The sequence below is a fragment of the Peromyscus eremicus genome, chromosome 4, assembly GCF_949786415.1.
Source record: "Peromyscus eremicus chromosome 4, PerEre_H2_v1, whole genome shotgun sequence".
Classification (NCBI taxonomy): domain Eukaryota; kingdom Metazoa; phylum Chordata; class Mammalia; order Rodentia; family Cricetidae; genus Peromyscus; species Peromyscus eremicus.
This window is the reverse complement of record NC_081419.1, coordinates 13,828,733-13,850,190: the sequence shown is the minus strand read 5'-3', so window position 1 is coordinate 13,850,190 and position 21,458 is coordinate 13,828,733. Positions and strand designations below refer to the sequence as shown.

At 46.9% G+C, this 21,458-nt stretch overlaps 1 long non-coding RNA gene across 1 annotated transcript; it reads right to left on the bottom strand.

The window, feature by feature from the left end:
* Nucleotides 1-11,359: 11,359 nt before the first annotated feature.
* LOC131908015 (uncharacterized) lies at nucleotides 11,360-20,014 on the bottom strand. The gene is made up of 3 exons (XR_009378522.1): nucleotides 19,884-20,014; nucleotides 19,044-19,149; nucleotides 11,360-12,040 (listed from the first exon to the last, which is right to left on the bottom strand). It is a non-coding gene; the product is annotated as an uncharacterized LOC131908015 (long non-coding RNA).
* Nucleotides 20,015-21,458: the final 1,444 nt, after the last annotated feature.

Genomic DNA, 21,458 nt, shown 5'->3' with positions numbered 1-21,458 from the left:
GACACAGTACCTGTGCGATGATCACCTACTGTCAAGCTCTCTGGGCTTCTGGTGCAAGGAGCGCGATAGGAAGAGTCGTCTAAGGCTGAGCCTTCTGTTCACCGCCCTCCACAACCCACACCCCTCCCTCTGACAGTTCAGGAACTCACCATGAGGTCTGAGTTTTTGATCCTCCAAAAACTCCCTCCCTCCTTTCTCCCTGGCCCTAGTAGGAGCTGGGAGGGTGGAGGCTGAATATCTTTAGTTGTGGGAAGCAGAAAATTCAGGGGGAGGGAAATGGGTGGTTGGCACCGTAAACTGCCTGAGGGCAGGAACCTTACAGAATTACCCCAGCTCTTATATTGCTGGTAAGTGGTGGGCCCCTGAGATGAATGAAGTTCATTTAATTTTGTGACTATGCATTCATTACGCACTCCTTATGACTGTAAAGAAGCAGTTATTAGTCCATGTTATAGAAAGGGAAACAGAGACAAAAATTACCAAGACAGGAAGTGGTAAGCCCAAGAGAGGTGTTTGAGTCTAGGGCAGACTGTCTCAAAAACTTATGCCCCTTCTGTGGCTGCCCAGGGCTCAGCAGCAGGGCAACCTGAACAGCCTTTGTGGTCTTTAAGGTCCTCGCATGTCTGAGGCACCAGGAAGCAGGAAATGATGGTAAAGGGACCCACATCATCTTAGTTAGGGTTTTATTGCTGTGAAGAGACACCATGACCACAGCAATTCTTACAAAGGAAAATTTAATTGGGGTGGCTTACAGTTCAGAGTTTTAGTCCATTATTGTCTTGCAGAGAAGCATGGCAGCATGCAGGCAGACACAGTGCTGGAGAGGTAGCTGAGAGTTCTACATCTGGATCCGCAGGCAGCAGGAAGGGAGAACACTGGACCTGGCTTGAGTTTCTGAAACCCCCGAGCCCACCCCCAGTGACACACTTCCTCCAACAAGGCCACACCTACCCCCAACAGGGCCACACTTCCCAATAGTGCCATTCCCTATGTGCCCCTGGGGGTCATTTTATTCAAACCACCAACCTGCCCTGCCTTCTCCTGACCCTCCAGATTCTAGAGAAGCGTGCCACAGGGTATCCCATTCTAGGTGTTCAATTCATTTGGGGACTCCTTGTTATTGACACATTCCTTTAGCTCTGAGCATTAGGCTACACTGCCCTCAGACAGACACTCAACTTGCAGCACTCCACCCTGAGGAGGGCTTCATAGCCTCTCTCATTCAGCTCTTTGAAACTCAGCTCTACCTCCTCTGCTCCCTTTCCTTCTGAAATGGCATCAGGAGACCTCGCATCCAGTCCCAGCAAGAAACAGAGTCTGGGGAAGAGAGCTAGGCTCTGCTCGCCTGCCTTATATCAACTAGATGACCCCAGGCAATTCTTTTCACCTCTCCCAGGCTCAGGTTCCTCAGTTGGAAAATGGGGATTAAAAAAAAAAAAGATTCTAAATTCCCAAGACTGTCATGATAGCCATTAAGGCAAAAAGCTGTGGAAAGGCTTTCCAAGTGAGAGCACTCTTATTCTTCACACCTGGTGGCAGGTCTCCAGCTCCCTTCGCTCAGGTCCCATCCTCTCACGTGACATGAACCCCATCATTGATTCCAGGTCTGAACCCCAAGGACTACAGGTGCCTCCCTGTTTCACCTCACCAAAACAACATTTAAAACTCAGAGCAAGCCTTGTGACTGAACCAACCAGGGCAGGCAGGGTAGAGCGGTGGCCAAGAGCTCTACGGGATAGGGTGGGAAATCATTTCTGAACTCCAGACCGACTGCTGTTAATGGTGCTACCTTGAACAATCATCTTGCTTCTCTGTGCCTCAGCTTTCTTTCCATAAGATGGGGCAATAACAGTGCCCATCTTCTGAGGCAGGGAGTGTGCACGAGCCCACACACACACACACACACACACACACACACACACACACACACACACTGCAGTAAGTAGCCGCCCTAATATTTGTCTTGACATCTTCGGTGACTTTTCTCCTCAACTGCTCAACAGCACGCAAACCATCTTGGTCCTCTTCTTCCGCCGTAGCTACACCAAAGGCCTTTGCTCTCTGCCTCTAAACCATCTAGTCCAGTCTGGACTGGCCCTGAGGCTACCTCGGATTCTCACCTTAACATACTACTGGAGGGGACAGGATGCGGCACAGACAAAGCTACTTCTAGTCTCCTGAAGACCGTTTTGTGGCTGTGTTAAGGACTGGACCCAGGGCCTCATGCATACTAGACAGGCACTCTACCATTGAGCAGTTCCCCCAGCACTCTACTCTGAATTATCTCAACTAATAGGGATTTGAGTTCCCCAGGGGCAACACCCGCGTCAAAGCCCTTCTCCAGGGGCTCAGGGCTGATGCCAAGACTCCTTCGGCCCCTGTTTTATCCCAGCCCGAGTCTTTGAAACCGAAACCTTTTCCCATCGTTCCTGCTCTTAGTTTGCTTATCATTTCCATGTTCACCTACATCATTTATCCATGGCCCGTTCATTCCTGCACGTTCTAGACTCAGACCATACCCAGAAACTACCTCTCCCCCCATTAGGAAATGACTCAAGTCATCTCCGCCTGTCAGTCCCTGAAGGCAATCTTCCTCCATGAAGCTCTCCTGGACTATCTGCCTGATGGATGGAAGGATGCTTTGAAAATCCTTCCAAAGGGCACTGTTCATCTTTGAAAACTCTATGCATGAGGTATTTTATCTCTTTCTAAAAACTGCGCTTTTCTGTGTGTTGCTGTAATAGATACGGCTGACATTTTAAAGTCCATTTTCAGAACACATACCGTCTGATCTGTGGTTCCTGAATATAGAAGTCTACATTACTGCCTGACTTGCATTTTAAACCTCTGTAGGCATCAGCAGGAGAGAGAAAGCATCCACAGAGCCAGCCTCTGAATCACGCATCTGCTACTGAGGAGGAGGCTGCAGCCACCACACAGGGAAAGGGCAGCTCTACTGTGTCAAATCTTCCTAGGATAGCTCAGACGTGTGATTCTGATCCCCAGCAAGCACCGCAATTCTCTTTGCACTCATCTTGTGTGGACTTGCCGAGGAGTTTCGGACAGTTACATTCATAACTTTGTTTTTTTCCTTCATGATTTATTGGGAAGATTCTGCCATTTTCTATGAACTTTTGTATCCCCTCTTTTGCAGCGGCCCTGTCGTTTCATACCTGGTACTGAGTAGATGCTCAATAAACACTTAAGGAAAGGGGGAAAGGAGAGAAGAGAAAGAATAGATGGGAGGAAGAAGGGAGGAAAGGAGGAAGGAAGGGAGGGAGGGAGGAAAGAGGAAGGATTGCTATCAGTTGGAAACAACACTCAATACATGAAGCTTTCTCTATGATCTGTCTGTACGTGTTACCTTGCTACCTCAGGACCGACAGTGGGGGCTGGTCAATGGACTGATTTCCTCCTGATGAGCATTCTGTGTGGAAACTAACTCTTTGTGGATTTGTTGTTCACCTTGTTTATTAACCCGAACTTGTCCTCATCTGTAAAACGTATTTTTTCCAGTCAAGGTGGCCTCATGCCTCAGTCTATCTTTTTTTTTGAAAGAATACTTTTGTGTTTATTCCTTAGTAGTTTCATGCATGTGTGTAGTGTATCTTGATCATTGTGTCTGTATTACTGATGACATGTGACAGCTGCCACCTCTGTCGGATGACGAAGATGGCTCTGATCAACAACCTTGAGCAGGATCCAGCCAAACAAGAAATCTATCAATGGAACTGCTCAGAACAAGAGATGGCCAAGCAACGGGAGGACCTGGAGCGGCCAGGGTCTCTGTAGGGGTCTCTGTGGGTGCAACCGGTGCTTCTGAGTGATAACTGAGCCACAGACAGCAAGCAAAGGATTATGTGTAGAACAGTCCCGGGCTTGCAGCCTTGAACAGGGGCCAGTCAACGTGCGGCTCACGGAAGTGTGAAGCCAGTGGAAATGTAGTCTCTGGTACCTTTTCCTTTTTCTAACTAGTGCGCACCTCGGATCCCCATGGCTGTTTTTCCTTGGTTGAGTGGGGGACTGTCGCATTATAAAGAAGTCATCCAGGCCTCGAAGAGCAGTGGGCTGAGTGAGCCAGAGACCTCAGATTCTGTGCCAGACTGCCAGGAGCTGCAGCATGTCATGAGCTGTTTGTTGACCTAGACTTGCCCTCATCCATAGATCTTATTATTTTTTTTCAATCAAGGTGTCTCAGTTTGTCAGTTTTGAAATAACATTCTTTTATTTATTTTATGGCTATTTCATACACATATACAGTCTGTTTTGGTCATATCAACCTCTAATTCCCTACTCTCTGTCCCACTGGACACACCCAACACACGCCCCTCCCACCTTCATGTTGCCCCTCCCCACTTTTATAACCACTGAGTCCAGTTAGCATTGCTCACTGAACTATTGACTGATCTTGCCAGCCTGATCTTGTGCGGGTCTTGTGCATGTGGCCACAGCTAAAGTGAGTTCATGCAGACTCTTTTCTTGAGCGTGGTTATTAATCTTCACTCTCAGTTTGATTGGATTTGGAATCATCTAGAAGACACATCTCTGGACATGTCTGTGAGGGCGTTTCTGGTGAAGTTTCACTGAGGAGGAAAACTTATCTTGAATGAGATATAACAATTTTATGGGTTGGAGACTTGAACTAAATAAATAAGAGGAAACCCAGCTTCATTCCAGAACCGCCCCCATGTCCCTCCCTCTCCCTCCCTCCCCTCCTCCTGTTCTTGGTCTTCCCAGATGTGAGGGGCCTACGCTGCATGTTTCTACCATCATGAACCACCACCATGAACCACCGCCATGCCTTCCCACTATGGTGGGCTGTACCCTCTTGAACCATGAATCAAAATAAATCTGTTGTCCCTTACGTTGCTTTCTGTCAGGTATTTGTTCAAAGCAAGGAGAAAGGTAACTGATAAATCGAACTGAGGGCCAAGGCGGATGGTTCAGTTGATAAAGTACCTGCCACACAAATGTGAGGACCTACATTTGGATCCCCAGAATCCACAGGAAAAGCTAGGTGCAGTGACACCCCCAACACACACACACACACACACACACACACACACACACACACACACACACACAATTTAAAAAGAAGCTTCTTCCCAGGAGAAAGATTTTTTTTAAATAAATGCATCATTAGGTATAGAGTATCACGTATTCCCTGCAACTTAATGCCATAAAATGTCAGAGTTAGTAAAATCTGAACAGTCATCTGTCCTTTAAAGTATCTTCTTCCACATATATTGACCTTGAAAGTTCCACTGTAGAATTTGGAAGGCCGAGGTTTTATAGTTGTAAGAAAGAGATCAGGCTGGGTGGTGGTGGTGCATGCCTTTTCCCCAGCACTCGGGAAGAAGAGGCAGAAGGATCTCTGTGAGTTTGAGGCCAGCTTAGTCTGCAGAGCGAGTTCCAGGACAGCCAAGGCTACACAGAGAAACCTTGTCTCAAACACCAAAAAAGAAAAAAGAAAGAGTCCAGAGTCTCCTTACTAAAAACTGTGTAGAGATCAGTGAATGGAGTGTAGAGGCAGGAACGTGAAGTGTGTGAGACCTCGCCAGAAGCAGGAAGGGGAGAGCAGCGGATACTGGCAGTGCACTCGGGCTTCCTGCCATAACATCGCCTCCTCACTGAATGATTCAGGGAAAATATTTGTTCTTCCAGGTACTTCCATGTCTCCAGCTTGCTGGCTTTTTAATCACAACCTCCCCAGGCCTCAGTTTCCTCTTTTGTAAACAGAGAAGGTTGGACTACATGGCTTCTGAGACCTTCCAGTTCTAACATTTTATGATCTATGATTAAAACTTCAATGACATTGTTCAGTCTGCTGTCCAGAGTGTGACCCACCAACTTTCATAAAAACAATCATCATTAGCCTATGCTAATTGGTCAATAAAACCATCACAATTTTATAGCATGAAACTTGGGACCTGCTGACATTAACACTATTGATGAGCCAAGTGGAAGTTCAGCGTCACAGATAAAAATAGCTGACTGGGGACTCGGGAGTCTTATTCAAAGCGACACAGGCTCAGACTTACGGTGATTGAAGTAAGAACAGTTAATGGGAAACTGACCCACATATAAAACAGTCTCATGGTTGGAAGAGCACGGGACAATCAGCCTTGGAGTGTAGGATTCCTAAGATTGGGAATGATACAGAAAAACATTCAGAGGGTGACTTAATTGCCAAGTCACATTCCTATCCCATTAAAAGGTCATAGCCATCTCCAGACTGGGGGCCAGGCTGCCTATGGTCAGTGGATCAAGACTGGAGCCTCAAGCTTACTCAGCTTGTTAGGTCTTCTACTCCTCCTACCCAGGGTCACAACTTCTTCCTTATTCTCTACTTTCTCCTTCAACTCGATAGGATTCTGTTGATACTTTAGGCTCACCTTTGAGATTTTTCCCATTTTTTTTTGTCACTCCATTGAAAGTAAAATAGAGGTTATCTAAATATTACCATCTACTAGATGCCAAGTGATGTCTGTACTTTATCACACTAAATCTTTACAAAAGGATAGGCAAGACTAGAACTTTGACTTATTCTTACCTTATTGCTGGTACCCAGGGAGTTTAAATAACTTGCCATGGTCATAGGCTAATAATTGGTGGAATCAGGTTCAAGCCTAGGTCTGCTTGCTTCTAAAGCCTTTACTTTAACATCTAGAGCTCCTCTGGGGTAGGTCTGCCCTGGAGTCATAGAGAGAAGAATGAGAAAATGATCTAGGAAGTTATCAGTGATAAGAGGCTAAATGTAAGCAAGAGAGAGCAGAGACTGAAAGCCGTCAAGTGAGTTTGGGTGGAAAGCAAAAAGACAGGACAAAAAAAAAAAAGCCAACCCATTAATAGACAGACAACTTGTTTAGAGGTCACAGAAGCAGGAGGAGTCAAACATATCGCAGATAAAAGCAGAGTTTGAAAAGCCAGATGGAGGACATTTGAGCTTGCAGAGAGCTTGCCTTTTGGCACAAGGCACAGGAAGAGGAGGCCATTACAATGCTGTACGTGGCTGCACAGGAGGAGACCTTGAAGGTCAGCCACCCAGCTTCCATCATCCTGAACCATCTATGCCAAGAACATCTCCAGACCAGGGCAGAAAACCAGTTGGTGAGAGCTGCATAGCATGAGCTACAGACCCTACATCGCAACTACCAGGTTTAAAAAGAAAGCATTCCGTGTAGAACTGTAATCTACACCAAAGCCATCTTCTCCCATGAAAACAGAAAACATGCTGCTACAGTGTTTAAAATTCATCCCTCAAAAGTTAATGAATGATTTCACAGTATATTTCAAGGTCCTTCTGCTTTTTAAGAAAGCTTGCTGTACAAATGCATGATCGCGTCGAACATAGTTTTAAAAGAAAGTATTCTATAGGTTTTTCATTTCCAAAATTCAACTTAGCAATGAGTTTGCACAGTTTCACAGGCAAAATACTGCAGATCTGCAAGTATGCAACCCTAGGGCACACTGCATGCAATTGCCTTGTGGTAATCGGCCTGTGCAACTGGCTGTGTTCTTCTCAGCTCCACCTAGGAGGAGTTATTCTTGCTACTGTGATAGTCATAGTTGGAAATAGTCCAGAAGAATGTTTGGAAGTTAAAAAAAAGATATGATGGCTTATAAAGCCCATATCCATTAACACTCCTGTTGGAAGACACAGCGTGGTGTTATATGTGTATTCTAGATGCTTGATTAGCAATACATAATAGTGTTAATATTTTAATGAGGGATAAGATCATCATTCCCAGGCACACACTAAACCAAACCCCTAATATGTGAAACACACCAGTGAAGGCCGCAGACTTCCCAAACTAGGAAGACTGAGCCTGGCTCTGGTTCTTCTGCATGGTGTGATATTGCTCTCACTTAACGTCTTCATGCCTCATTTTCCTCCTCTATAAAGTCTGTCTGGGCCCATTTTCCAAGATTCACCATCTCACACTCTTCTTCCTTCCTGGAGAGTCCCATCTCTACCTGTCTCCTTCCCGCCAGACTCTTTTGTACCTGCTGCCTACTGTGCCATGCTCAGCTTGTCTTGCCTCTTTGCCCACATGGTTCCTGTCGCCATTCAGGTCTCAGTTCTGTCATCATTTCCTCAGAGAAGCTTCAATCGGCAGCTTCAATTCAGGAAACGCCAGAGCACAGCTTTCTCTTATAGATCACAGTCCATCGTATTGAGTATGTAGTGAACATTGGATGCAGACTTATTTGTATTTGTGCAAGGCTGTTTTGTTTTTATTTATCTCCTCCACAGGACTATGAGTTCCCAAGAAGAGACACACGGCATCTGCTTATTCTCACCACCGTACTCCAGGAATTATAACAAAGTAGGGATTTTATCCACGTATGATGAGTGAAGTTGATGTAAAATGGGATGACATTCACCTGATGATAATGATGATGATGATAATGATGATATTGATAAGGATAATGATGATGATGATAATGATGATGATGATGATGATGATAATGATGATAATAATGATGTTGATGATCATGATAGGATGACTTACTGACATTAGCACACATCTTACTTCATCTCTCCACCCAGCTACATCACTTCCTCTTTCTCCCCAGCTCTATCATTTCCTGTCTATCTGTACAGACTTCCAGACCTCCATAGTTAACCAGTGCTGGGATTAAAGGCATGTGCCACCATGCCTGGCTCTGTTCCCAGTGTGGCCTTGAACTCACAGAGATCCAGATGAATCTCTGCCTCCCAACTGCTAGGATTAAAGGTGTGTGCTACCACTGCCTGACTTCTATGTTTAGTATAGTGGCTAGCTTTTTCCTCTGATTTCCAGGCAAGCTTTATTTGTTAGAGCACAAATAAAATATCACCACACAATATATAATCTCAAATTATAAATACTGACTTTCAAAATATTTCTTCAACCAGCTGTCCTCCACCCACCACTGACCTACCCAGCCAGTACGTCCCCTGAGCTGTCCCCTTCAAGCACAGGTGACTGTCAGCTTCCAGGCTTCTCTACTGCTTTCTTTCTTTGCCCCAGTGAACATCTGTCCTTCTTCCCGCTTTGTCTCTTTCCTCCAGGATCTAGCACAGCAAACTTTAAACTGTTTTAGTATCCTGAAAAAATAAAAACAACTGTCCCCCCCCCCCCCCCCGCCAGCCTCTCATTTTGCCTATTTCCTTTTCATCATTCTTTGGTTTTCCTTGCTCTATTTATGAACCAAAATGGGTCTTAATAGTGACTGACACACACAAGAGCACTGTTCAAGCGATCTGTCTGAATCAGTGAGAAGGAAGATAGAATTAGATGTTGTAAAGAAACAGAGCCACCAGCCTGGAAAGTCCTTGCACATACCTAATGGCCTTCTCCACAGTCTCCCACCCCGCAAAGTCTACCCCATCAACATCCCTCATGAATCCAGTTCTGCCAGAGGCACTCAGGGAAGTGTAAGAGCTGACTGAGCTGGTAGATCCAAGGCTCAGAGGCCATGTTTAGATGCTTGTGGACAGCACTGCTGTATGTCATCCCTCTAATTCTAGATGCACAACCTCTTAACTATGATGACTGCTGGTCTTAGAATTATAAATCAGATTTATAACGTTTTTCTATCAAAAGTCAGGACTTCTGAGCTCTGTTGTAACTTTAATTCTCTCTTCTGAGAAGGTGGAACCAACCTGGTAGTCATGGAGAAAGTTCACTGGAGGAAAGGTCAGCCTTTAAAAGAGTGTTGTTAATGGCCTGGAAGTGTCCGGCTTCTGAGTATAGGATTTATCCAGAGCTCCCTAATATTTGTCCTGTGATCCACACTGAATGAAGTTCCTGCAAAGTTTGCAGCAGCAGGTCCCAGCAGAAGCAATAGTACCCAAGAGAACTTCACCACTTGGAGGGGGCTCTCTACTATGCCTGGACCTTCTACCTCTCTGTGTCTCTGGGAGGGCGAGCCTCACCTCTCCCTCACCATAGCTCCTCCTCATCCAGTCCTCTAGGGGGCCTGCAGTCAGACAATAAAAACAGCCCCAGCAGAGGCTGCTGCAGCTGTAGCACCCACCTTCCATCGAGCATCTTTGGAGTATGTGCCACACCATTTGCAAGACAGCCACCCCACTCACAAGCAAGAAACACCATCTTGAAGAAATGAGAAGACTCAAGTGAGATGACAGAGCCTGACTTGGGGAGCTGAAGTCCATGTCTTTGGCAGTGTTTTCTTCTAAGTTCCTGAGTGTCCTAGAGCTTGACATGTGTCTGGATTCCTCATCTAAGGGGCTGCTAAGAGCCCAAATGGCAAGTGTGAGATGTATATGGAAGAGAAACCCAAATGAAGCCCAAAGAAAAACAACATCTAGAGGGAAGAAGAAGAAGAAGAAAGAGAACATAAAAATGGCCTGGAGGTGGGAAGTCAAGAAATGGAGAACAGCAAAAGGAAGAGATCTCCAGGAGAAAGAATTAGGATGAGAGAGGGGTACTGAGGAAGGTTAGCGCTCCATAATGCATATCTCAGGATCACACGTGTCAGGGCGATGGGAACACCCAAAGAAATGAGCCTTCCAGGCCCTCCAGAAAGGGGACAGCCACTTGCAGAGGCTTCAGGCTGACAGCTTCATGCAGCAGGTGGAGCTCTGAGATGTTATGTAAATGAACCAAGACCAATTCTAAATGCACCAGGGAGATTTGCTTGTTAAGGGGTCCCCCAGAGGAATAAAGGGATTCAAGATGACTAAATAACTAGCCACCCCCAGCCTTCCTGTCTGCAAGCTGGTTCTCACAAAGCATGTCTTCTAGAAGTGGGACAGCCCCGCTGACCCTGGCCGATATTTTATCAGCCCACCCCAGATTCTGATGAGCAGCGAACCACTGATTATTGTCACTGATGGCTGTGGTGTCCTATTTGCAGTAGCCTCTGGGGAAGAAGAGCCACAGTCTCCTTCACAAACCCATTTCAAGTCCTAAACTTCTAGCCTGAGACGCCTCCTTTGTCCCCAGTTGCATCCTCCTCACTTGAGACGAGAAAAGGTCCCCCACCCCTGAAGTCCCCGTGTGGGGTGTAAACCCACTGTGACCTCATAGTCTGCGTCTCCTGGATGTCTCCAGATCTTCTTTTCTCTGAAATGGAGAGCTTCCAGGCAGAGAACAAAGCACTTTGCTGAGGACGACCTGAGCAGACTCCTGGATGGGGTCCCAGCCCTATCTTTTTTTTTTTTTTTTTTTTTCAGGGGAGAGCGCGAACGCAGCCCTATCTTTTATCAGAGCCCATCTGGCCTTTTGACTTGACCACCCTGAGCCACACTCAGGGACAGTGTGCACGAGGCAGGCAGGAGCACTGGCCACCCCCATGGCATTTCTCAAGACTAAAGAAAATTGTGCACGAGCTAAACAGCCTTTATCTGAAACGCTTGGGAGCAGAAGTAGTTCATGTCGAAAATGTATGAGAGAGAAGGGTAGGGAGGATATTTGGATTATTTGCACACATATAATGAAATATCTTCAAAATTCATTTATGTCTCCTATTACCCTATATGTGTAATCTTAGGGTGTTTTTAAACCATTTTTTAAAAATAATTTTGTTCATGTAGCAAAATTTCATGGTATATAATTTTCCACTTGTGGAATCATGTTAGTACCAAGAAAGTTTTGGATTTGGGAGCATTTTGGATCTCAGATTTTCAGGTTAGGGATTGTCAGCCTTTATGTGAAACCTGGCCTGTATTTTCTGTGACTATCACTTGTCAGTTCTAGCCCTAGTAATGTCCTTTGTGTGGTTACGGTTAAATCATGTTGACAAAAACCCATCGTGACCTACAACACTAAGCCCAGAATGATTCAGGAAATGATAATGACATGTTCGACACGATCGTCTCTGTGAAGTGCTTAGAGATGATTTGGCAGGAACACGCTGACTTGTGCTCGCATGCCTTTTCATATCTCTGCAGCAGCGTGGCCAGCCAAGCTGTTCAAAGGAAGGAAGCAGGTCCCAGACCGAGGTCCTTCCCTCCAGGCCTCTGAGATCGTGTGAAGCCTCTAGATGATGGTCAGGAAGGTTTTCCTGGAGGGCTGTCAGATTACTTCTGAAAGAATAAGATATAGGGTGAGGTGGGGGGAGGAGGGGTCTAAGGTTGCCTGGCACATGCTTTCTAATCATTCAGTTTTCTTCTTAGGAAACACAGCAAAGCGCTGTTCTTGGCCACTGCCCCATGCTCTCCCAGTGCCTGCTACCCAAGACTGACAGACTCATTTTCTCTCTCACACCACTCTCAAGCTAACTGGGCTTGGATGGAGAAGCTCAAGTCATCCAAGGCTGAGCATCACTTCCACTGAGCCACTGACAGGCTCTGTTAAAAGCCTGGGCTCTGTTGCCCCAAGTCAGAGTAACTGCGCAGGGTCACCCAGGTTCAGGGCTCTGCATGCCCTCCGTGGCTGCTCATCTTCTATCTCTATGTCTGTTCTCTCTTCCCTTCTCCCATAGGTACCACCCAGAAACACTCCACAACAAACTTCTCACGTAGTCATTTCCCTCTGGACACTCAGCGAAGCTTATGGTGGTTAAGAAACTTCTCCTACACAGCTTTGAAGTGACAGGGTTAAAACTCAGGTTTCTATGATAAATTATTATTTCAGTGCACAGGATAGAATCCCCATTATTCTCAGCAATTACCTGAAATCTAAAGCTCTCCAAATGGAAGAATGTGTGCTTTTGGGCAGTAAAAACCCAAATAAGGTCAAGTCTAGTATTTAGTGGTGTAGGGACCCCTACGGGCTTTCCTGGGGGGGGCTGTCATGTACAGCAGGACTCAGCTGGATGGCCTGCCACAGATGCCCAAGACCTAGGGCTCCAGAGTCCACCTCACCACGCCCTATACGTGTGACTTTGAATAACCAGTTCACCACCTCTGCCTCAGCTGCTGTTTCCACGTTTTTTTTAAAATGGAAATGATGGTTCTGCTTCAAAATTGCTTAGAAATGAAATGGCATGATAAATATTTTAAAGACCATTTTAGAATGTACAAATGCGTTCAGTTCAATGGGAATACAGAACTTGGAAAAATTATGGAAAATGCAGTTGGCCCAGAAGCCCAAGGCCAGTTTCACCAGCTTCTCCACTTGGCTTCATAGATGGGTGATGCTCCCAAGAGAACGGGGAGCAGCCTAGGTCTTTCACATGTACAGAGGATTGGGTATCAGAGACCTAAATCATAGCCACGGTTTTCTCAAAGCTGAGCTTAATTTCATAAGCTGCTTCCTCTGTCCGGGTCCTGGATCCTGTTGATTGAGATGGGGATGTTGGGCTGGTTGCTCCTTCTCAGGTGTATAGAACTCTATGGTACCTGGTGCTATCTTGAGATGGTGCTCCTCTTTTAGCCCACTGGTGCTCACCAACCTGCCACCTCCATCCTCTGAGCTGGGGAGGCGAGCTCCTTGAAGCCCAGGGATGAGGGCTGGATGATGGCTCAGGGGTGAAGAGTACTGGCTGCTCTTCCAGAGAAACAGGGTTCAATCCCAGCACCCACACAGCAGCTTTGTCTGTAACTCTAGTTCTTGGGGATCTGAAGCCTCTGTGGGCACCAGGCATGCAAGAGGTGAACAGACACACATGCGGGCAGAACACCCATATGCATAAAATAAAAATTTAAAGATGTTTATTAGGGGGGAGAAAAAGAACAATAAGGATGCCTTAGTCAGGAGGTGGTGGCCCACGTCTTTAATCCCAGCATTCGAGAGGCAGAGGCAGGCGGATCTCTGTGAGTTCAAGGCCAGCCTGGTCTACAGCGTGAGATCCAAGACAGGCTCCAAAGCTACACAGAGAAACCCTGTCTCAAAAAAAAAAGCAAAGAAAGAAAGAAAAAAGAATGCTTATCTTACATATACAAAGCCCTAGCTCCCATCTCCAGCACTGAAAATAAAATAGTTAATGTCCACCATATTCTGCCCAAGCCATGCCCTGCCACCTCAACTACCATGTACTTTGGAACAACAGGACTAGAGGCAGGTGTGACTGTCATCCTGGACGGTATTCAATGCACCTTTATTGTAAAAGACAGACGTGCTACCCAAAGAACGAGAGTTAATTTGCAGGTCAGGGGATGACATTTCCACAGCAATATCTCATGGGCGGCATGCTGCAGTTTACAGGGGTTACTTTCACTTGGAAAGGGCTTTTATTGTGGTGGGAAGACATACAAAGCATTAATAATGTTGGAGAAAACTGAGAGAGCTTTAATTGTATTCATCCCTCACTTACTCATTCCAAGGTGTTTGGTAAGTATGTGTTACGCGCCACTCACTCAACAGCCAACCAAAACTGTGCAAATCCCCTCATGGTATTACAAATTGCTCTTTATGGAAACTAAGTAGAAACACGATGGAGAGGTTAAGCATTATAAACCAGAGTCAGAAAGATATTTCACATGTTTTCTCTCATATGCAGAACCTAGATTTTCTTGTAAGTCACATGAAAGTAGAAGATGAATTATTTAAGGAAATAAAGGGGACCAGAAGGATTGAGGGTAGGTTAAAAGTGGGGGCAGAGAAGACAATGGGAGTGGGTATAAGCAAAGTGCTTTGTGTGTGCATGAAAATGTCATAATGAACTCCACAATTTTGCGTAATAAATATATACTAAAACAAGCAAAGGCTTGTATAACTTCATTCATCAAGACAAAAAGGGAAAAAGAAAATGATAAGAAGTAACTTTTGTCACCAACTTCTGAAGCACCTTTGGTGCAGGTCTTAAGATCCCAGGAGCTCTGGGCATTTGGTAGTGTCCATGCTCTTCCTGCTGCCAGCAGCAGAGCCCAGGGCCACTGCCCAAAGAACTCTGTCAGATACATGAGCCCAAAGTCATTGTTGGTGCTGGGTCTAACTTTGTTGTCCAGAAATGCCAAGGAGACATCTCATGTGGGATGCCATTGACTGGAGTGTTGTGTTGAGACTTGGTCTAAGGCCCATCTGCTTCCACGGGGAAGAGTGTGGAGTGTGGGAGTCATTGTTTAGCTTCCTGGTTTCTCCCTCTTGAAAGCTGTACTCAGTAGGCCAAGTAACCAGAAGGGCTCCTAAGAGTGTGCTCTCTTTTTTTCAGGCATAACCCAACCAAGGTCCGAAGTACTGAAGGCTCAGATTGCCTGCCACTTCCTTCTCTGTTCAGCAGAGCCAGCCAAAGGAGCAAATTCCTGCCCTCCTGGCAGACAGCAGTTATCGGGTGTGGAGTGGGCAAGTCAAGTCAAGGGAGGGGTGGGGAGTATGGTGGCCTTGAGGCCCCTGAGTGGGGTAGTCTTGTCCCATGGACCCCTTCTCCTAGGGCTAGGAGAGCCAGTGCCTGACACTGAACTATAGCTCACTGCAAGTTACAGTTCCCTGGGAGTTAGCTCCGGGGACAGCTGCACTGCGCCTCCGTCTGACTAATTAACCAGCAGTTGTTTCTGCTTTGTGGAACATGGACCCAGCAGCCCCGTGAGGTCCTGTGGGGACCTTTTCAGTCTGATTGGCAGACAATTGGCAGGAACGCACAGCTTCTGCAATGCTTGACTGCAGGGATGGAGGATAATCCAATTTATTCTTCCTACCTGAAATTGCACTTACCGTGTACCTCTGTGCTCCCCTGGGGCACTCCCAAGTATAGCTGTGGCCATCCATGCTGAGTATAGACCATGCTATTCCTCTGAGGTGGCTCAGCTCAGCCATGATGTCCACTGCTTTATGAGAATCTGGATCAAATCCTAAAACTTTGGAACTTAAATCCTAGTATGTCTAAACTGGGGAAGTTTTAGATCTATTGAGGACAATCTCACCATTATGCAATGAGGAGCTCACCATTGTTATACTCAAGGACACTCAAAGATCCTCCTCCACTATTGATCAAATCCCATTCACAATTGATCTTTCCCCAAATCCTATAAGATATTCAGTCCTTGACAATCTGGATCCATGTGGTCTCCTTGGATAAGTCTTTCCTCAATATTTAAACCACCATATCTATACCTCCAATACAAATCTTTTGTTTAAACATAGAACCTAATTTTAGGTATTCAAAGATCCATCAGACACAACCTGAAAGAATTCTGTTGCTGTCCTTCCTCCACCCTACCCCCAATTATATAATCATGTATATTCTTGGCTGCATCCTTTACATTCTAGATGTGGATCTTTTGGGGAAGTTACATGGAACGCGCTTCCCAGTCATGGATCACAGGGGTAACAGCCGAAAGTTAGATATGAAGATAACAGGATGCCATCAAGCTGGCTGACTTCCCTCACAGACTCTCGGAGAGTGGATAAGAGAGTGTAGTGAGGCTTCATCGCCTTCCTCACTCTCTATTCTTGGGAACTAGAATCCTTTCCTCTTGAGCATGTTCAATCCACTTCCAGGAGTACTAGAACTTGGTTCTCCCCAAGGGTCAAGAGTGCCTTGCTTTTCTCTGCAATTCACCCACAAATGCTAATTATAACATGCCTTTCTGGTGTCAACAACCTCTTAGCTCTGTGAACCAAACAAGTGTCTCCAGGTTGCCACATCCAGCATGACCTAGTCCGGGGAACCTGGCTAGGCCTGGTGAGGGAATGAAGAAAGGACAGACACACAGACACACATACCGAAAATCTGGAGTCAGGGTGCTGTACAGTGCACTCTGAAGGAGTGGCACCAACTACCATGGCAACCTGGAACCTTACCATCTTTATTATGGACAGCACAGGCAGGAGAGGGGCTGAGCTAGTCTTGGTAGGAGGTCTCTGTAAGTGAGCAGGTTTGGGCTTTAAACATCCAGGAGGAAGAAGCTGATGCTAGCTTTGCACACATTGACAAATTTGCACTTAAACCAGAGCAAGACTTTGCCAGTTTCTCATGGGTCCGAGGCCTTGGTCCCTGACATGGCTGTGCCCATGTCAACAATACACATTCACTCACAACTTCATCTACTCTGCGTTTTCACTCAAGGCTTCCTCAGCTCCCCACACCAGGACTCAATACTCAGTGGATCTAATCAGCAGACACACACCCTGCTGATGGCCCTAGAGGTCATACTCTTTGTCATAGTCAGAGTAGCCCTAGATAAGAACTGAGCCAACACCTCTGTGTTCCACCAGCAATGTCTCCATCAGCCTAGGTCACGTCAGTAATCTAGGTATTCAGAAACTCTAAGAATATGGAAGCCAGTTTCTATCATCAAGGTCTCCTTTCTGCTCCAGCTGAACTGCTTGTCTTGTCTCTTCTTCAAATCCCTCCTCTCACTGTTACACTTCCCCTCAGCTTCCTCACTCCTCCGAAATGCTGTCTAGAAAATGAGGGAGTTGATCTGGGTGGCAGCATGTCCTGTTAATCCATTGCCTTTTCAGTCAACTTCCGGTTTGTCTTCCCTTTCCAGGGTATGATAAGACATGGCTGGCACTATTGCTTAACGAAGAAACCCTGCACACTGAATTGAATGGTGGAATGCTGTGGAATGGGGTGGGCCGGGGGAAGTAGGCAGTGGTAGAAACAAGCAGAATACTGAGAAAACAGCAGAGGGAAAAGCCCCTTCCTAGAAGGGTGACTTGGGACAGGGTAGGGCAGGAGGAAACAGAAGGACATCAGACTACAAAGAAGAAGAGAAGCAAAGCCAGACACAATCATGGCCGTGCCTCTTGTTTGGGATTCTGGTGTAGGCTAGAAATAAAAGGGAAAGACTGAAGGGTCAACGTGCTGTCATGATCCCTAGTCCACGAGTGTCAAAACGGGAGTTTTCAAATTACTTGAATAAATACTCAATACAGAGCCTCAGTGTTTTCACCTGCAAGGAAGAAAGCCTCATGGCATGGCCAGCATTTGTTAGGAACTGAGTCCCAGGCTTCACCCTGGGGCTGAGTGTGTGCTTAGCCAGCTCCCCAGGTGGTGTAGTGAATGCATGCCCACAGGAAGCCCTCTTCTGGACAGCATCTCTGAGTTTCCAGAGTAGATGGAATCAGCAGGATGGGAGCTCAGCACTGAGGTCTCTAGGAAAGCCTTTAAAACCTCAAGTCCTAGGGGAAACTCTGGGAAGATGAACATTCTGTCTCTTTCTTAGGGCAGAATTATATACGCACATGTGTGTCAGAACTCACGAATGGAGCTCTTCCAAGGCATGCAGTATAACATAGACAATTCACAACTCAATAATGTTGAGCTAGCAAGAAGCTATGCCTAAACATACTAACTTACAGGTAAGCAGTAAGAAGATTATGAAGTCTACCTTACAAAAACGGCCTACTTCTCCCCTAGACGTGAGACAAGCTGTCCAGAACACGAATTGGCATTCCTTCTAAAGACACGGGCCATTCTGTCTTTAGCTGTATGCTAAAGTGTCACTGCTTGTTTCTCACACACAAACTCACAGGCACACAGTTCCAGAAAGTTCCTTAAACATGGTCAGGTAAGCCTAGTGGGTAGCAGAGCTGAGCACATCTCAAGCCCCTCCTACAGGAGTCAGCAATCAGTTCTATGGTTTCATGGGAAACCCTGTAAGTGCCCATAATAAGTCAAGGACAACACGCAACTCTCTCTCTCCCTTTGTAATGAACGCACTGACTTGTTTGGAACGCAGGCTATGGAGCTGCATAAGGAGGTATGCTGTGGGATGGTCTGTTTGGCAAATGTGTTGCTAATTAGTCAATAAATAAAACACTGATTGGCCATTGGCTAGGCAGGAAATGTAGGCGGGACAAGGAGGAGAATAAAGCTGGGAAGTGGAAGGCTGAGTCAGAGAGACACTGCCAGCCGCCACGATGACAAACAGCATGTGAAGATGCTGGTAAGCCACAAGCCATGTGGCAAAGTATAGATTTATAGAAATGGATTAATTTAAGCTGTAAGAACAGTTAGCAAGAAGCCTGCCATGGCCATACAGTTTGTAACCAATATAAGTCTCTGTGCTTACTTGGTTGGGTCTGAGCAGCTGTGGGACTGGCGGGTGACAAAGATTTGTCCTGACTGTGGGCAAGGCAGTAAAACTCAAGCTACAGAGGTATGTTATAACTGAGGCAGGGCTACCGCCATAGTTAGAGGAGTCTAAGTCTATGGAGAGGCAAGTGCATGGCAGTTTCTGAGAAGTCACAGACACTCACCTCTGAGCTAACTTTCCAGAACCTTCCTTCTGCTTGAATCCCACCCCAGCTTCAGTGGATACGTAGAATCTCAAAGACATCAAGTGGCCTCCCCAAGCCCACACACCTGGGATATTAGGAGATAAGACCTGAACCAATGCCTGCTGCCTTTAGGGCACCACCAGTTCTTTCCAGATGCCACATGTGCCTATCAGGCAGCAAGCTGAGGTCTCCCTTCCCTTGTCCATTTGCCAGAAACAATCAGTGGCCGTATTACGTGGCACTCACTCATGTTTCCCAGAACAGAACCCAGGAACAGAAACGGGAAAGGTGGTCTATGCTGGGGGTGGAGCAGCACGCTGAGTGACGTCCATCCAGCGTGCAATCGCACGCACAGGCAGCCAATTGGAGGGCACAGGTGGCTGGTGCCTCCTCAGAAAGAGGAGCCACCATGTATGTGGGGGTGGGGAGGGGGTAGGGGGAATAATTTAACTCCAGGAGATGAGGGCATGGCAAACTTCGCTGCCCCTCCTTCTTTGCCAGGGCAACCCGGGATGTCAGACAACACTGTGGCTGCCTCATTATTGGGCTGCTCTGCCATTGTCCCAGCGACAATAGCTTCCGGCCCCGGCTTTGTGTGGGGCTGCCAGCCAAAGTTATTAACCACAGGAGCTGCCTTGGAGGGACATCCAAGAGAGGGGTTAAAGGTCACCTGGAGCAGCTAGGGGAGCGGAAGTGGGAGGGAAAGGCATCACAAAAGAAAAGGATGAGTTTCTGGCCCTTTTCTCCTCCCCCTAGGAATCTTAAACAGAGCTGGGCCAGAAGGAGTCTTGGGTCGGGAGAGAGGCTCAGAGGAAGTACCTGGGGCCGCTGCTGAGGAACAGAGAAGAGGCTGGCATGTGGGGCCGTTTTGAGAGTCCTCAGAGCTGTGAGAACCACAGATTCGGGAGACACAGGCCGCAGGTGGATAGGACTGAGCTGGGCAACGTGAAAAGGAGAAAGCAGAGACTGGGCCTGGGGCTTTTCAACTCACACCGTGTTCTACCCTCAGAGAGGCCACCTAGGCAGATCAGAATGTTCCAGTTCTGAGAGAACGGGCTGCCACTCTTCACACCACTGCCCAGGCTAGCCTGGTAGCACTAGAAGCAGGGTGTTATGATACCTAGTGGACACCTGCCTGCATGAATGGCCATGGGAACAGGCCATAGACCGTTGCAGAGGCTTGGCTCTTCATACAACGATGCCTGCTTTTAGTAGGCAGGGGAAACCACTGCCGACTCAGGGAGATGAGCTACCAAGGGCCCAGACCCAGTGATAAGCTGGACTGGAACTTGAGGATTGCACACTCCCTGCTCTTGAGAAAATCTAGGCCACTGGCATTGGTCTGGAACCTCCATCCCCGCCCTGGACTCCCTAGGCTCTCTGAGTCCCAAAGCTGGGTAATACTAGAAGGCTTAAGCACCCTCAGCTTCCCAAATTCCGGGTGCTGGGGAAGAGAGCTTTGCCTTACCTCTCACACAAAAGGAGAGCAGGGGCCACTGTTTCCAGAGCTGCCACTACCCAGCTCTGCCAGTCCGGCAGGAGATGCTCAAACAGAATTCACTACCCAGAACAGGGCTGGAAGGCCCAGAGCTTGGTTTGAGGCTCCTGACTTCGTAAGTTAGACACCTACCTCACAGTTCTTTCTGCAGCCTCCATGCAAGGATGGGTAGGGGCTGGAGTAGGCTGGCAATCAGCTGAAGACTAAGGTTACAAAAGAGTTTACAGCTTGTCTACACGTTTGAGTACCCAGGAGTTTGATAGAAGAGTCTGAGTGATTCCGTCCAACTTCTGTTTTAGGTTGCACATTTTTGTTTCTAACTCCTTGCACATCTCCACCCTGATTCTAGATTCCTACCTGGCATCTTCCCTCCACTCCATTCAGGTCCTCACCCCTGAGCCTTCAAGACCAGACAAACATCTCCATCTATTACTATCTACCCCACACCAGAAGCCCAGTTCTGACCATCCTAGATCTCCCCACCTTCACCCCACTATCCCAAAGCATTTCCAGACCCCTGCCCCCCCCCAAGCTTGTCTGTTCCCTTTGACATCTCTCCCTGCCCTGATGCTAGATCCCCTGCCTGAGGAAGCCCAGGACTGAGCTTCTGGGGCCAACACAGCTTGCTAGTCCTGAGAGAAATACCTGGGAGAGGAGGCCTTCATTTTTAACAAACTCATAATGATGATAGATACCCCCCCCCCCCCGTCACTCCCATGGCATCACAGTCCTACAAACTGCCTATATTAATTTGGTCCTTCTGAACATCCTTATTGTCCAAAATAAAGGACACCAGTCACCTACTCTCTGCTCTAAATTCTGTCCTGAAATCTCCAAATACTTCAACCCTGGCCCAAACTGCAGCAAGGAATGCCCAGTGTACTCCATTTCCCTTT